The 17,553-nt window shown below is 41.7% G+C and overlaps 1 protein-coding gene across 1 annotated transcript in view; it reads left to right on the top strand.

Annotated features, from left to right (window-relative positions):
- Window positions 1-17,553, top strand: part of stpg2 (sperm-tail PG-rich repeat containing 2) — a 54,794-nt gene that overhangs the window by 26,447 nt on the left and 10,794 nt on the right. The window lies entirely within an intron of this gene.

Raw genomic sequence — 17,553 nt, forward strand, 5'->3', positions numbered from 1 at the left:
AAGCAAATGTATTGTCTGGTGATAAAGGCAATTTGGTGCTGAAATAAATGTAACACAAATAGGCAATGCTGTTTTTTAATGTGGTCTATAAAGGCAAAGTCAAAAAAGGCCGAAATAGCGCAAGACTCCTTAGGATGAACAGTCAAGGTTGCAACTGTGCTTGGAACCTTCCTAAAAATGGAAGGAATGTGCCGTGTGGAGACCAGACCTCTGTGTTACTGGTCTCAGATTCCATCAAAGAAGCCATATTCGAATAAAAAACATATTCAGGAGGTGCATTATTGTATTTATGGTCCAGCAACACAGACAGACATCATTCACAAGTCCTGACACACACAAGGAAAACCTCCATATTCTCTCCCAGAAAATAGATGCCATGCATAATTGGCTTGAGAGAGAGAGACAAAGAAAGAGAGAAGAAATGCAAGTGAAAGAAAATGACGCAGGAAGGAAGGAAGGAAGGGAAGACAAAGAGAGAGAGAGAGAACCTCTGTGTATAATTTGTAATTATCTCTCCAATTAGCTCTGGTTGAGATAATTAGAGTGTTTGCTAAACATACATTTATCAAACTGAAGAGCAGCGTCAACCCGCTGCGCTGCAGAAGAAACCAAGCAGCAAAAAAAATCCAGGAGGTGAAATTATACAGCGAGCGAAGGCGGGGGGAGATTGACAGAGGGATGACGGAATAACCGAGAAAAGGGGACAGAGAAGCAGATGGAAAGAAAGAAAGAAAGGCAGAAGGAGAGGCTGACGACAGAGACAGAAAAACATAATGTAGACGAAGAATGAAAGGTGGAAAGACAGAAGCAATGGGGAGGAGTGAGCCATCCCTGTCTGTGGCTAAGGAGATGGAGGGATGATAAATAAATAAATGTGAGTCAGACAGAGTGTGACAGTCGCATTGAAGGTAATGCCATGGGCAAGATATTCTCGAAATATCAGGGAAGGGGGAAATATGCACGAGGCCCAAGGTTTGTCACTTATTGACTTTTTGTCTGTGTGTTTCATTGCATTCTTCTGATATATCCATGGACAGCTAATGGCATGTCACGGCACAGCCTCTATTTATGGGAGACAAGGGAATCGAGTGATGAAAGAAAGGAACAAAAACAGGAAAATGGAGTTATAGATTTGATATGGATTTTACTGTCAGCTGTCAGGGTAATGATGATGATGTGAGTCCCTGTGAGATTTTCCAGCTCGGCCCCATGCGCTAAAATACACCAGTAGTGCACGCGCCACAAACGTGACTCCCTCAAATGTACATGTGAACAAATAAATGCGACAAATACGCAGGGCGTGATCATACACACAGCAAGGAGCATGCACATGTGAGTGTATCTCCCACACACAGGAGACACACACTTGCGCGATTAAGTGACCGAATTGGGAAGAAGCGCTAAGTGACACTCCTGCCCCGAGGCTTCACATGGTAACACTCCCATAATGCACTTCACTATAGTGTCCCGAACGATTCACCACTGTGATGGATGGAAAGATTTGAGGGGGGGGGGGTGGAGGAGAGGAGGGAGAACAGAGTAGTGGTGCTGTCATACCCAGTAGCTGTATTGACTGGTCTTTCTGACAAGAGCTTTTTGCAGCATTTCTTCTGTCTCTGTCCCCCCCCCCAAATACTCATTACCTCGCCCACGCTCTAATTGGCTCTCGGCTAGGATAAAAAACAGTGTCAATGTGCAGTAAACCTAAAAACATGCCTACCGCAGCAGGATTCACACGTTATGTCCCGCCTCCTACTCAGGCGCCACCTTTCGCCTAAATGTTGCGGACATTTCCTCGCAGTAAAATATTGCATTGATTTGCTTCACTCATCCATTCAGGGGTATATTTAAGCTGACTAGACTCAGACACATGCCCATGTCCACTAACTATTTTCAGACGTGAGTAATGGATCCATTGAAGGCTCATCAGAAGCCAAAACACTGCACAGTAAAAAATTATTATCATGGCCACGGTTGTTTTATCCTGCATCAACAACGATTGCGAGCTGAACAGTAAAAACACACGATTCATGTTACAATGTTGCCGTTCACATATTTGATCAAACATTTTCATAGATCCTTTTGTGCCTGGGGCCAGTGAAATGAATGAGGGGGCTACATTTCCTCGTACGTCAGTGTCTGAACACACTGATGTGTAGTTCACCTTGTGTTTTAAGGCGCGTGACGTTTCTTGGGACCCAGATAACCAAAAGTATCAACTGTGCATTAGCTGTGAGCATGAACAATGCCTGTGGGAGTGTGATCGTCTATTTGTCTTCGACCTCAACAGGAACTCCAATTATTTATTTTCTCTCCCTCCACTCTTCTTTTTCCTCTGGTCTCTGTTATGCCACGAAGCAGGAAGGTGAATTGTCAGTCCATTGGCTTTGTATGCAATAGTGTCGGCATCCGAAATCGGTTTTGTGTCTTCGGTGACTCAGGGCTGCACCTGTCATCACTGAGCCACAGGCACAGTGTTTAACTATCACTCTGCATATTCACAATATGGTATAATCTATGGGTTTAGGGGAGAAAACCCTCCTTCCCTCATGTAACACAAACACCAGAGCCTGACCAGAAAGGACCTGCTCTTCTCCTTCACACCTTGTGAAGCAGAGGGTGAAGACATTCATATAAACAGCTTCTGATATTAAAGCCCCCTCGCTGGCAGAACCCAGTTCACTTTAAACTCTACCAACCCTGGTTCCCCCCCCCCTGTGTGTCCTGTTGTTACAAAAGTCCACTGGATGAGAAATGATGAATCCGTCACAAATCGGTGAAAAATCAATGAGGCTGAGTTTTTCCTGAGTGATGCAGTGACGTGCTGCTACAACTGTGGAAACTGGTACTTTTCAACTGCAACACAATGCCACCTTGTCCAAGAAAACTGAGAAACCAAAGTTTAAAATCCTCTGTGATTATTTCTAGGCCACTGTCCTGTGTTTTGGCATTTAATAAACTTTTAAACACATCAATCTGCTCCTTCATCTGCACGTTGTGGATCTTATCTGACCAGTACATGAAACAATACGCCCCCGCCACGGAGAGCATGTGTCTGTGTGAATACAGCCTAACGAAGAGTGTCTGAAGTAAAAGCTGCAGGTCCAGTGCTTTACCCTGATCGACTGCCCGTCTCCCTTTTAATCATGGCGACTATTTTAGATCCTCGTCTGTGTCTCTTATCCCTTCTGTCTAGGATTTTCTTCTTTTTCTTCTTCTTGCTTTACCTTTCAGCTAAATCGATGTTAAATTGCTGTCCATTACAAGATGTGCGTCAGTCTAGTCGTAAAAAAAGTCTCTTATTCAAACAGTTTGCAGGATCTTATTGAAGTCTGATTGTCAGATCATAATGGGCTGAGGAAAACGCTGCGTTCAAGATGATCAACAGAGACAAAGGACAAGAGCAAAAGTTTCGACTTCCAGAGGCTGCTGTGTGAATTACACACGATGAATAACACAGTTATTTTACTACTCAACTTATACTAAGCCTGTTTGTGGTGCTTGGGAAAGGCCTTGGGTGTATTTTGAATTAAAAACAGATTATCCCCCAGAAGCATGAATATGCTCAACAAATTATACAGTAATTTGGAGACCTCCTTCAAGTTGCTTTTTATTGCTGTATTGCTGTTTAGTCCTCCCAAGAGAAACAGCATTGGTTGTTTCAGTAAATGCCCCTAAAGAACATTCGTTTACGTTCATGTGATACAGGTCTCTGGGGGTGTGGCTATCTCTCTATTTCATCAGCATTAAGTAGGAAGTAGCTGTGTAAGATACTGTGAGATGAATGAGTCAACAATCCATTTATTGTTTCAATTCAGGAGACTGCTGGTCAACCATCAACCTTGTTTTTTATTAACTGTCAATGCAAATAGCCACCAACAGGTAATCTGGATATGAAGTTGGACGTTATGAGGGCTCCTTAAAAGTGATGCAAAAGCATCTTGAGCGCACCCTGGTGGCTGGCTGTACCAGACATCATAATACCCCTCTCCTCCATTTTAGTTGATGGGACATAGACCAAAGTCAAAGGACACAAAAAATTAAAAGATGGTTTCTTGGATTTACTGTAGTTCTTGTCACACTGATGTATGTTCAAGTGTTTTTTTCTCTCTCTGGTAGTTTGGTTGTAATTAGTTATTAGATTCTATAAAAACAGGGTGAGACGTCATGATTGACAGCTGGGACTGTCTTGCGATCGGTCAAGCATGTGTATTGGCAATACTGCGGCTCCACACTCTCTAGGTCCAAATGATGTAATCGGCACAAGATGACAGCTTCATTTTTGGAAAGTGAGAGAAAGTGGAGACAAGTCGTCCATCTTTTTATATACGTCTATGGTGTTCTACGTCTCAGTAAAAGATAGGTGACAGGGGAGACTCGAGGCATTAGAAGCAGAGCATGAGAGGTAGAGATAAAAATAAGGAGGATGCACGCATGAGCAACAGAGTAACAGATGAGTAAGAAGGAGAGAGAGAAGAAGTAAAATCACAAAATGTGTGATCGGCCACAGATGGAGAAGTTGTCTGTGTAGCACTTTTAAGAGTTTATGTGTGGTTGCTCTCTTAAGTCGTTGCTTGGAGGAAAAGTTCATATACTGTGTCTGAAATTCCTTTTCTTTCTTTCCTGATCTCGCTCTCTTGCTGTGAAGTCCTGGTTATTGTAACCACCCTGCTGTCTTGCTGTCATAAAACAAGTCAACTGAAAAACAGCCCGTCCTCAAAAACAGCCTGTGACTCAGAATAAAAGGCACTTTACGAGTGAGGCTGGATAAACACGACATGATCTCCGGTATGTTCTCACCACTGTGGAGCAGGATCTGTAGAGTTCCTACCTACCGCGAATTTCAGTTTGTTGTATGCTCTGTTCCCTGTTTGATAGTCACCTGTCACACAACTCTTCTGCACACAGTGCAGTGGTAGCCAGGGTCTATTTTTGTGTTAAAATACAGGAATTGAAATACCTATTTACTTATTTTTTCAATTTGAGGAAATACATCATATCTGCACGTTTAGAAAAACTTTTGATATAAGTACTTTCTAATCTCCCAATGCTGCCTTTAAGATTTCTCAAAAGTTCTACCACTACCACTTTTGACCACTAGTGGTGCTGTGGTGAGAGTTTATTTATATCACGTGTAAGCACTCGTCAATGCGTCAAACATTTCCTCCATTTTGTTTTCATGCCATCCTTAGCATTGTGTTAGAACAAGTGTGGTGAAAAACACAACTGCAAACCGTAGACTGTTTATAAAGATGGACGATATGAACGCTCCCAAAAAGTGAAGCCAAATAATCTGAACAGCCCCCAGTTATAAATCCTGCCTCCTCCATGTTACCATATTGGACATGAAGGAAGTAGTAATTGTATTTTAATATTTTTCAAAGATGTTTTTTGTCATTTTAAGTGTTCATTGTTTCTGCAAATTTGATTTCAATTAGTTGTTTGATGCTAAAAAAAATGGGGAGAAATGTCCAGATAAAAAGTATTCACAATCGTTTGAGCGCTTGTATTGTGAGGACAACCATGAGGATGTGAGGATACCATGACTCCACGATTAGCAAACTTTACGCCCATGGACATACAGAATAAATGGATGAAACATTGAGATAACATCTCATTACCACAGGGCACCTTTAAGTTCCTGTAAAACATGGTTTAAATTAGTACTTATGGTTAGGGAAAGATTATAGTAATGGGTCAAGTTGAGAGGTTTTGTTGGGATGGGAAGTGATAAATCTGCCGTCAGAGGATCTATAGCGTTTGACCGAAATATCTCATGTCAAGATCCACTTAATACATTTTTTCCAGAGGCCCTATTTGTATCTGTTGATGTGGATGAATGATGATGGAATCCAGTTAAAAAATCCTAGTTACAGTTCCAAAGCTACTTTCCCTTTTTTTTGGTGCTTTTTTCTGTCTTTCTTGGAAAATGCTCCTTACAAGAAAATAATGTCCCCCATTAATGTGATGTGTGTCTCACTCTCTCTGTCTTGATTCCAGAGTCGTGTCCAAGAAAAGACAGAAACACAAACACAGGGGAGCCTCAGTCAGTTAGCAGCTTTTATACAGTCAGAAGTAAAATAACAACATTCTGATTAATGAACCCTTTCAGATAACACCTTCTCTGTCTTGTCTCAGAATCAGCCAGATTCTCAATCTGTCGTATTTCGTTTGCATCGAACGCCTTTTGAAAATATTCAGCAGCATGTGAGAGACTGGATCCTGTTTGTCTTTATCTATCTGAGAATAATGGAATCTTCAGCAGATACCAGTGAGCCTGTGACGCTGCCCAGAATAGAGATCAGCTTTAAACAAATTAATAACTTATTTTCCACTTCCAGATTGGATTAGAGGGAGTGAGATGTGACCAGGCCTCGTCCTGTAATCTGATCCTGTCTTTGTCTATTATGAGGGCTGTGTCTCAGTTTATCTTCCCAGTTTTATCTTTTCATTTCATTTCTTTCCCTCAGATCTTTACTGATTTCTCCTATTTGGCCTCTTTCAATCCCATTTCCTCTCTGATTTGTCCACCTTCCCCTTCTGTCCCTCTGTCATTAACTCGCTCTCCATCTCTTTTTCTGTCCTCAATTAATCGGTCCCTTATGCTCTCCCTTTCTCTCTCCTCTCCCCTATCCCTGCGTGGATGAAGTAGGCACATGTGGCAAACAGCTGGATCCTATCCATGAATGTTCATGACTACATGCGCGTTTCTTTGTCCAAGGTATGGGCACCAGCTGTGGCCAGCAGCTGGGTGTACCATGCATTGTGTGTGTGAGTGCGCTCCCATACCCACGTGCAGCCTCCCTCCCATCTCACACAGCTGCTGTGTGTTTTGGGTGTGTTTGCTTTATGGACAGCTGTTTAGTAGCAGGTGATGAGTTTAGGAGCCAAGCAGACAAGCGGCCAGGCGGGCAGCCAGAGGGACAACATGGAGAGCCAGGTTCAGTAAGATGTAAGAACGACTGGGTGCTCATGCAACCGGCTCTTTTCTCTGGACCTCCACTCGATGACTGTTGTTAGTTGTCAGTGTTTGTTTAGGAGCCGTTACCTGACCAGCCTCCACAGACAGCTTACTGATTACTACACACACAGTCAAAAGGACGGTTCAGTCTTGGTTTGAATGGAGTTTGGTTTTGTGGTTTATCCAAGCTGGAATTTGATCATTTCACACATTTCTCAGAATCAGATCAGCTGCTTTCAGACATGCATTTAACTTCCGGAACTTGTCCTGACACCCCCCTGGAATAATGTCCCCAACATGTCAGAGTGAGCCAGTGTGAGAATGCAGCAGGAAAATATCCGGAGAATTCACAGCAAGCGAGTGGATTTTCCAAATGAATGCAAAACTGAAAAAAAAATAAAAAATCAAGATGAAGATGTCAGATTGGACAGAAGATGACATTCCAGAGCTATTAGCTGACACTTGTGTCAATGTTTTGTGAACAAAAACAAGTCATTTCCGCACTGGAATCTAAGTTGTGTCCTACCTCCTTCTGGCTCTACTCAGGCAACACCCACCTGAATGTTCTGGACATTTTCCTGTTGTTGTGAAAATGTCTGACTTAAACAATCTCCTTCTGTAAACAGGCTGTAGGTCAACACTCTGTCGTAACAAGGACAAACAGACTTTTAATGTTTTTGTATTAAATTGCAATTTCAAAGTGATGACCCTCGATCTATGTCTGTGTATTTATATCATGTATTCATTATTCCATCCATCCAGTAGAATCATAGACATGATCGACATGACGGCTTCCCAAAAATAAAGCCAAATTGTCTTGATCGCCACCCGGGGGCTGGCTGTAGTATAGGTCATAAATCCTACCTCTTCCATGATAGAGGACGGGCCGTTGATTAAACTACATTTTCAAATAAGTTTTTCTTAAAAATGGTGCCATTTAAGGTAGTTATCACACTTTCACACTCTTTAAGTGTTCATATTTTCTTTAAGTTTTGTTTTGATCAGTCATCTGATGGTCGGGGGTGAAACGAGGTGAAACGTCATGATTGACAGCTGAGATCGATTCACTGTAGATTGAGTGTGTATCGCTGGGACCTTGATATTTCGGCTTCATCCCTGTTTGCTCCTGTGCAGTCTCTGGCTCCGATGGGCAAGATGCACATTTGTATCAAGACTATTTTGGCTTCATTTCTGGATCGTGGGAAGAAGTGGAGAAATGTCTAATGGGCAGAATTCCATCCGACATGATGACATCACGAACAAGATAATTGGCTCACAAGGGTGCCATAAAACTTCTCTGCTCCTCAATTTTTCAGCCTGACCCTGGTGCAGCCATATACTAGGTTATGGCCCAGGCTTGTTTAACTGCTAGAAGAGGAGTGAGATGAAAAAAGGAGAGAAAACAGAGGAGCGATTTGGCAACAAACTATGATGGATAGAGGAAAGAAGATCAGGAGCAATAAAAAAGAGACAAAGAAAGACTAAGCAGATAAGGAGAGGATAAAATAGATTAAGTAGAAAGCAAGATATACAAGACTACAAAACACAGAAGAAAACTGTAGCTGTCAGCACATTTTAAGACTAAGTGCTGCCTATAAAGTGCGAGAAGGAAGCGACTGGGACCCATATGGTTTCCCTCTGTCATTCCATCTATATTGAAGACCTGTCTAAAATCTCATTAAGGCCTTATGACACCAGCCAAACCGCAGCTACTAGAATCTGACAGATGGTTATCAGGCTCTATGATGAGATGCCAGCTGTGCTTATGACACCGAATGACATAGACAGTCGATTCTGGGAGTAAATCAAGCAAACAAATGAGACGTTTACTTTTCAATTAAACACAAGCACAATATTTCGTTACATAAGAGAAAGCAACAGACGTACACATAGCGAAGTAGCAAATCAGGTACATTTTAATTTGAATTAAATGTTGGCACACAAACCTGTTCAATTTCATCATGGTAATAACGTCGCTAATCCTTGTCTGGTAAGAGATATCCAGTAAAAGCACTTTTAGATAGGGAGTATTGAGGCAGTACTTTTTCCCCATCCATCCATTATCTATACCGATTATCTACACGATTATCCTTTTGTGTTGTGGCGTGGCTAGAGCCAATCCCCAACATGGACATCCTATCACAGGGCTGACACATAGACGAAAGGTAGCCTTCTTCATTTTATTCACAACACTAGTTTCTAAGCTGCTTATTTTTTATGAAAGGAAGAAGCCTTAACCAATTGGTGTGTGAGCTGCTATTTTGAAGCCTCAAGTTTGGGATTTTGTCCTGAATCCTCTTGTTTTTTTGAAACCAGAAGTAACCATACTTAGAGGAGTTTGTCCAAGAGCCTGAGGACACTACCACTACTACCTGAACCCATTGGACCAGACTAGTTGTCTCACACGGTGTCCACGCCTCAAAGCATGTTGTCCTATATCATCTATTTCACTCTAAATGGAACCATTACTTTCGAAGAAGACTTGAAACGATGAACTCCTTAGGAAAATGTTTCCCGACATTATAGATCAAGAAAGACAGAGTCGTTTTCTCACAGACTTCAGTCATCGCCCTTCACTGGTCATTCAAGAGAATACAGCTTTCAGTCGCCTCGGCACTGGCTTCACACTCCAGTACCAAAGTCTACGTGGATTTTTAACTTCAGTCTATGATTACAAACCAGCATCATTCTGCATCTGTGTTTGTTGATGCTCTTCTGACCAATTCTACACAATATGATCGTCCTTGATTTTATTTGAGGGCAGAATAATAGATTGGGACATGCTAGCAAAACCAGAGTTCATAAAACAGAAAAGAAGTTGTGCGAAATAAGTTGTGTTTATTGCTCAGTGTTTGTGGTCGCTGTTTAATACACAACACCTTGCCTGCCAATATGTTTGACAGGAGAGAGGAACAGATGCCCCTCAAGTGATACTTTGGATTTAAGTAGCACAGCCTAAGTAACCATTATTATTTATTAGCCTCTAAATGAGGAAATCCAACCTGTTCAGTATCTGCAGTTTTCCAGCAAGACTGAAAGCACAGGTAGAGCAATCACAAGTTTAAGTATGTACAGCATTTAAAATGGAGTCCACATGTAAAAAAAATTCTTATCTTCATTTTTTATTTCATATGTGCAGAACTTTCATGTCTGTGGAACAAACTGAACAAATGAGTTCCCAACCAGATTCATAATTTAGCCTCTGACTATTTTTAAAGTCTCTGAACTTAGGCTTCAGTGAGCTGTCAGTTGTTTCTCAGCTCACCACAAACTACCAAATTAATTTTTAACCTGAAAAGATAAAATGTCAAATGAATCAGAGCCAATCCTGACAGAGAACAACCGTGGTGAGTTCTTTCAGTGGGGATGTGAATACGTCACCGGTGATTGTGTGCAAACTGGAAATGTTTCTCAAACACGCACACATACGCACTCTCAGAATATATATTATCTCCGGCACAAAGATCTGAAATATGGAAATACAGAGTCTGGAAATAGCATTCTGCTCTGCGAGGGAGGATGACATTTTTAAGAGTAATGAGAGGATGAAGAATCAGATGTGGTTGTAACGCACGCACACACACACACACACACGCACAATCTCATGTGATATGCCAGGCCATTAGTCTAAGCTGTCACTGTACATACTAAGGCAAGTCGTTAGTATGGTCGTTGTCAGGTGAACTTGAGTGGTCATTAGTATGAGAGAAGACGGTGTGGAAGAAAGGCTGTAAGACGATAACAAGAAACATCTTATTACCAACTGCAACGACTTGGCTGATATTGTTTTCACAATGTTAGTGTGTGTGTGTGTGTGTGTGTGTGTGTGTGTATGTGTGTGTGTTTGTGTGTGTGCGTGTGCGAGTGTTTGTATATAAACAGGATATTTTTATATCTAGGTGGGGACCTAACGCTGAATTCAGACAAAGCCATGGGCTGGGGCTGGGAAATTAACCGGAAATATATGGAAACTGACATTTATAAACTCTAACCGACTTAATATTGCTCACGTCGGTTAATTTGGTGAATACTTATATTTGTCTAAGTTTCAAGTTTCAATCATCGACCAAACAAAACAATTTAATTGCCAACGCATTATCTCAAATCTTGAATAAAAAGGAGCAGAAAGAAGAATAATCATTCATGTCCTGGTTTCTGCTACATTCATCTCGTACCTTGTTTGAGGCCGTACTACCCACACGCAGTGTTGTGCAAGTTCACTACTCTCATGAACTAGTTCAAATTTCAGTTCATACAAGTAAACATGAATAGTTCACGTTCATAGTTCACCATTTAAATTCTGAACTAGTTCATATTTCAGTTCATTTCATAGTTTTAAGGTGGAAAGTGAGAATGAAAGACTTAACTTGCTAAAGAAAACCTTATCCATCACTACCCCTTGCCTTTACTGTCGGAATGTTTATCAGACAGTGTGTAAAAATCCCTCAGATAATAATAAGGTGCATCGGATCTCGGATGTAGTTGCTGAGTCTGCGTCTCTGCTTTCTCTTGCCATCTGTATATGAGACCGAGAGCTGTTGTGTTGCAGGTATGGCCTGCCCCTTTAAGGAAAGTTTGTAGTGTGTGACGTAGTGCACCAGGGTATTGTGGGAAAATACGCTTAAAGTGTGTTTGTAGGAGAAGTGACGGAGCACCTAGAGGTGATGCGAGTGTTGCTCCTGCTGTATATCCGAGAAATAAAGTGGCCGCATTCCAAGTAAAGAAACATCTCCTCCTCCTTCTTCACGGAGCGGTCCGGACGGCTGGTTACCGGCCAGACAGCGAGCCAAGATAACCAGTGACACGGGCGGCTCCTGGTACAAGCGACATAGGAGACCGATTTATCATGACGTGACACATGCAATGTAAAACAATACATTAACGTCACACCATCATCCTCTAACCCCGGGCGCAAAGGAGGTAGAAGGGCTGCGAAAAGCAGTCCGCCTTCTTTCCTCGCCCATGTTAAATACTTTGGCTGTTCGCACCGGCAGCGTAGTGCCGGGAAGAACCAGGAAGCGGCGCAGCCACACACACAAGCACATAATCTCCTGTGGGGGGGTGGCGGCTACAGGCTTGCGTAGGTCAGTCACCTGTGAAGACCAGCACCATTTACCCCTGAACCAGCGCGGAGAAATGATGATGAAATGTAATAAAAAAAATTGAAATATAAAATTAAATATAAAAAAGTTAAATCAAATTAAATATATAAGCCCATTGCGCAGGAATTGCGCGCGCAGCTATTTTTTTTTTTTTTTTTTGTAATTCATTTTTTTCCTGTTTTTATATTTAATTAATTTAAATTAACATAGAGTAAGATATTTTGCAATTAATAGGATAAGTCCTGCCAAATTAAAGTGTAACATATTGCCAGCTTGAAAACGGGAAGGACTGGGATTCGAACCCGGGTCGCTCCTTTTCGAGACCGAGAACGCTACCCACTAGGCTACCTCGGCTATGGCTTTAATCTAGAACTAAGTAATATAAGAAGATGGACCAATTATTGTGTCGGTGTCGTTGTCATTTTATGCTGCTTTTGATAAACACTTCTACTTTACTACATATATTTGACAGCCTTACTTAAAAGTTACTTTTATATTTTTGCCTTTTAGATACTGGATGAAACCTATTGTTAGAGAATAACCCAGTGGGGGGGAAATATTTTTTGAGAGAAGATTCCAGATTCATTCACTATACGGCTCTGTTGAGCCGTATAGTGTAGGTTCATCTCTGATCCATGAAGGTTCCTTCTACCAAGTTGTGTGGTACGGAGCCGAGACACTGGCCAGAAAAGAAAACACTTGGAATACGTTGCTTGTTTGGTTTGCATATGTGTGCCATGAGTGATGGGTAACATAGTGATAAGTCTAGTTAGTTGGTTTCGGTTAGGCTAAATCGCGGACCTTTTACGGGCACTGAGCAACGACATGGTGAAAGCATTCGATTTAGACAGCGTCTCTCCTGAGGAGAAAGTATTGAAATGTCCCGAGGGTCAGTGAACAGGTAGGGGTGGGGCACGTGAAAGTTCTAGGCCAATGGCTGTAGGGTTTTGTGGGATGCCAGGCTCTCATTGGCTGATGAGTTGGCGGGTGAATGAGGAAGGGGAGTGAAGAATACAGTGGTGGATGAGAGGAGTGTCGGAGTTACGAACAAGAAGCGTGTCATGTTCACTGGACTTTAATAAAGTTACACTTAAAGAGAGAAGTTTCCTGTCGTCTAAAAGCGAGGACGCTACAATATGAACGTGTTCACCGTTCAAATTCATTATTTGTCATTGAGTTGCGTTCAGTTCATCGTTCTCATAAAAGTGAACGTGTTCATTGAACGCGTTCTTTTGCGTTCGTTCATGCACCACACTGCCCACACGTCTGCACTCACTTCACACGTTAACAAAAAACACTAATCAGAAGTTATGAGAACAAACACACAGTAATGAAGATTACTTTGTGTTTGTTTCACTTGCTCTAAATACATATTTGACACATTGTAAAGAACATTTTTGTGTTAACACGTGTTAAAGTGACCAGAACGAAATGGACTGATGATCCTTAACCCCGATTAATAACAAAATAAATTAAGTTTTGGTTTGTGACGTGACGCAGTTTTAACTTCATGGTTGCAGAAGAAGCAACCAGGTTAGGACATTTGTTGTGATAGGTAGGGTTGGGCTAGGGGTCTAGGAGTGTCCCCCTCAAAGACACGCGTGTGATGTCATCAGGGCAAAATGTGTTCCTGGAAACAATCATTTGAGCTGAGATTACCACAGAGTCAGTTTCTGTGTGTGGACAAATGTTGTCGCTGTGTCCCATCTGTGCCGGTCACAACAGGTTTGGAGTTGAGATCAAACCTCAAAGCAGAGTTTGAAGATGGGTGAGATGAATTCTCAGTTCCCCTGTATTAATGTGGTTATGACGACACATGGGTCGGAATGTCAACATGTTGGCGGACGTTGACGCTGATGTGTTCCCATCACAAGATAGTCTCCAAGGTTTAATGCCTGCTGCATGATTTAAAAATAGACAGATGTAACTGAATATTAATAGATTAATCATGAGAGTGCACACACTGGACAATCCGGTGGAGACGCAGGACCACACACTTGCTGTTTAAACAAATTATTTAATAGAGGGAGAAAGGAGCGCTGCTGTTGTCACAATTCCTTTGTCCTCCTTTTCTAGTGTCCATCAGGCACAGGAAACAAAAGTCTCTATACTGTTGGCAGCCATGTTTCGGTTCTAATCACAGGTACATCTGTTTGGTGACGCTTCCCAGTCAGCTTGCTCACACGGGCTCGTGCAGGGTTCTGCTCACCGGCCAAATTGCTGCTCCTTTCATACCGCACCACTTTCGTACTACACAACTATCAAACATGGTTGATATGTATGACTCAAAATAAGGGAAATTCCAATCCAGTCTGTGACATTGCAAACCCCTCATGCTCCAGGATCATTTGGACAGATGATGTGTTCAGAGCAGTCCAATCTGCAACACCCGGATTCTTGTGTCCATGTCCAATCAGCCCCTGACATTATGCATCACTTTTGTACAATGGAAAGTCCAGAAAGAATTTTTAATAATTCACCAGTAATGCAGACACAGCAGCAGGAATCAACTGCTTAGTAAATAATAGGGTCAGAACATTGAAAACCAACATTTAAGCTACTGGAAAATAGATTTTGCTCGGGGGGGGGGGGGGGTTAATCAGACCAATTAAAATATCCCAGAGTCTATAGTTGTAGGTTTGCAATTTGTTCTGTTTTCAGGTATAGTCCTAAACTGGTTAGGTTTAGTTTTTCAGTTGTTGCTTGCTTAAAATATTAGAAATGGCAGAATGTCAGTCAAAATTAAAATGATACAGAAATCAGGCTGCAAATCTGATTTGAACAATCTTAACAGCAGTGTTAACGCTGTCCTGAATTGTTGTGTCCATGTCCAATCAGCCCCTGACATTATGCATCACTTTTGTACAATGGAAAGTCCAGAAAGAATTTTTAATAATTCACCAGTAATGCAGACACAGCAGCAGGAATCAACTGCTTAGTAAATAATAGGGTCAGAACATTAAAAACCAACATTTAAGCTACTGGAAAATAGATTTTGCTCGGTCAAGGTGGACTGGACTAAATTGTGTATTTGACATGAATGTATTGCTTCTGCTGCTGTGTACTAAACATGAAACCCTGCTGTTATGACAGTGTGGTGGTGCTGCCTTACTGTTTAGTAATTAGAGGGCATTATCATTATCATCATCAAAATCAGATCTTCCAAAAACTGAAGTCCGTCTATTTGTTCAGTTTTGTTTTTGTAAACCTTCGATGACGGAATATTTCTCTGTTTCTGATTTGATATGGGACTTAAGATGGATTTCAAGCTAGTCTCCACTCCTCTCCTGATAATGTCTTTCTCTACATGAGGCCCATTGCAGTATTAACCTCAGGACGTGCAGTCGCCAGTGTGCTCCAGCTGCGTTGCCTCCCATTGTACTGTTGTTCTTAATTTAGTATTTACCTGTTGCTTTATTTAGTATTTACCACATCCTCATGATTTAATCATTTGCTCGTTCAGAATGCTTGGCCTGTAGTTTTTTACATTGTCTTGACGAACTATAACTATGGCTTCAAGGTTATTTATCAAATCAGAAGCTTTGAATGCATTACATACATGAAGTTCTCATTTTTTTGTGTTAGTTTTTACCACTTTGCTTTCATAAAAAAAGAAAAAAAGAAAGAAACTGTCCTGGTCTGACAGTCTGTGTGGCAGCATAACATCAATATTCAATTTCAGTCGTACTGTGTCACTGCACGTCTGCCTGCCACAAATGTGTATCTGCCATCTTGATAGATATATATTTATAAAGTGGCATCGGACCCCGCTGTATATGTACTCTGAGATATTTTTCATACTGTGAAGGGCGACTTGACAGAATCGTTAGGGTGGAAAGAAAGTGTATTTGTGTGTATCTCTGTGTGCTCGTAGGAAGATGGGTATTGAGCTGTCTAAATGTCGAGGGTTCGTAATTAAAGTCAACCTGAGTGCTGTCATAGGCGACGACTGCTACTGGGAACAGTGGTTTGCCCTATGTTAGGGTATAATTACACACCATAGGGCTCCAGGACAGGTGTGTGATGGTGAGGGAATGATTGCTCCGCAATGTTAAATAGAACTGTGACGTGTGTGTGTGTGTGTGTGTGTGTGTGTGTGTGTGTGTGTGTGTGTGTGTGTGTTTCTGTTCTGTGTCAATTTCACCATGAGCTCCAAACCAAACTAAGGGAAACAGAAACAGTTGGCACAAATTGTCCTCACCCTCATTCAATTGACTTTGCTTTTCTGAGAGACCAAAGCTGCTTTTCATCACCACACACAGTCAGCTTGTGGCTGTAAATTGTCAGCGATGTCTCTGTATGTGTGTGTGTGTGTGTGCACGTGAGGTTGTATTGTCATGCACGGGTTGTGCTTGACTCCTGTTTTCCTCCCACTGAGTCTATAATAAAAAATAAAATTGCTCGGGTTAGCGATGATTAAAGATGGACAGCTACCTGGGAGGAGGAGGAGGAAACAGACATGTGGAAATGACAGTTTGAGGTAAATGACAGCTCTGCTATGTTTAGGATAAATGGATCGTGAGGCTATATTCAGCCTTCACCATCCATTATACAGAGAGCAACCAACAAGACAGAAGCCCGATAACTCAGTTCCTCTGCAGCAGTGGTCAAGCCACTGCTAGTTCCCCCTTTTCAACTCTCATCTTCTGCAACTGGGAATCATTTCATGTTCCCATCAGCGAGGGTGCCTCCATGAATCACCTCTTAATTAATAGTGATTCATTAATGACTAAGAATGTAATGGCCTTGTTATGGAGGCAATAATGTGTTGCTCATGTTTCTATCATTGTTCCTCCCTCTGCGGAGAAGCAGCACGACAGCTGCGAGTCAAGCACTCATTTGTGCCATGGAGGAGATATCAGTGTGTGTTTGTCTGCATTTGCATGTAGATGATGTGACACGTACGAGATGTCCTTGTGTGTGCACGCTGATATTCATGCATGAAAGTGTGTCACGGGTGATATGGTAACAGGTCTGACAGCGTGTTCTGATAACAGATGGGTGAATAGGTCATTTGTTATTAATAATAAGTGTAGGTCTGTCCTACTGCGGACCTGTCAGTTGTGTAATTTGATAAGGGGACCTCGGAAGTGCCACATTTTGTGTGTAATTGTGTGTCACATTGTCATTGTCATTTCACCGAGTGTTAAAGACGATACAAGGTGACACTGTGACTGACCCTTTTGTTTCCCCTGTTTTTGGTGTGCCTGCATGAGGTTGGCTTTTTTGTATACTTTTTTTTGTCATTAAAGTTTTTTATTTATTCATGCATATAAAAACATACAATCAAACTCAAAAAACAACATTTATAACAGCATCAACAGACAGTATACCCATCATACAACCATATATACAAAGGCCTCCTGCAAATCGATATTTTCTTTTTTTCTTGAAACAACCAGAATGTACATCCAGCACCATGTCTACAAATTTTTCCATATCCCCTATCTACAAAAAAATACGGCCCCAGGCCCTCCTAAAATCTTCCTC

This window comes from Pleuronectes platessa, chromosome 4, assembly GCF_947347685.1.
Source record: "Pleuronectes platessa chromosome 4, fPlePla1.1, whole genome shotgun sequence".
Taxonomy (NCBI): domain Eukaryota; kingdom Metazoa; phylum Chordata; class Actinopteri; order Pleuronectiformes; family Pleuronectidae; genus Pleuronectes; species Pleuronectes platessa.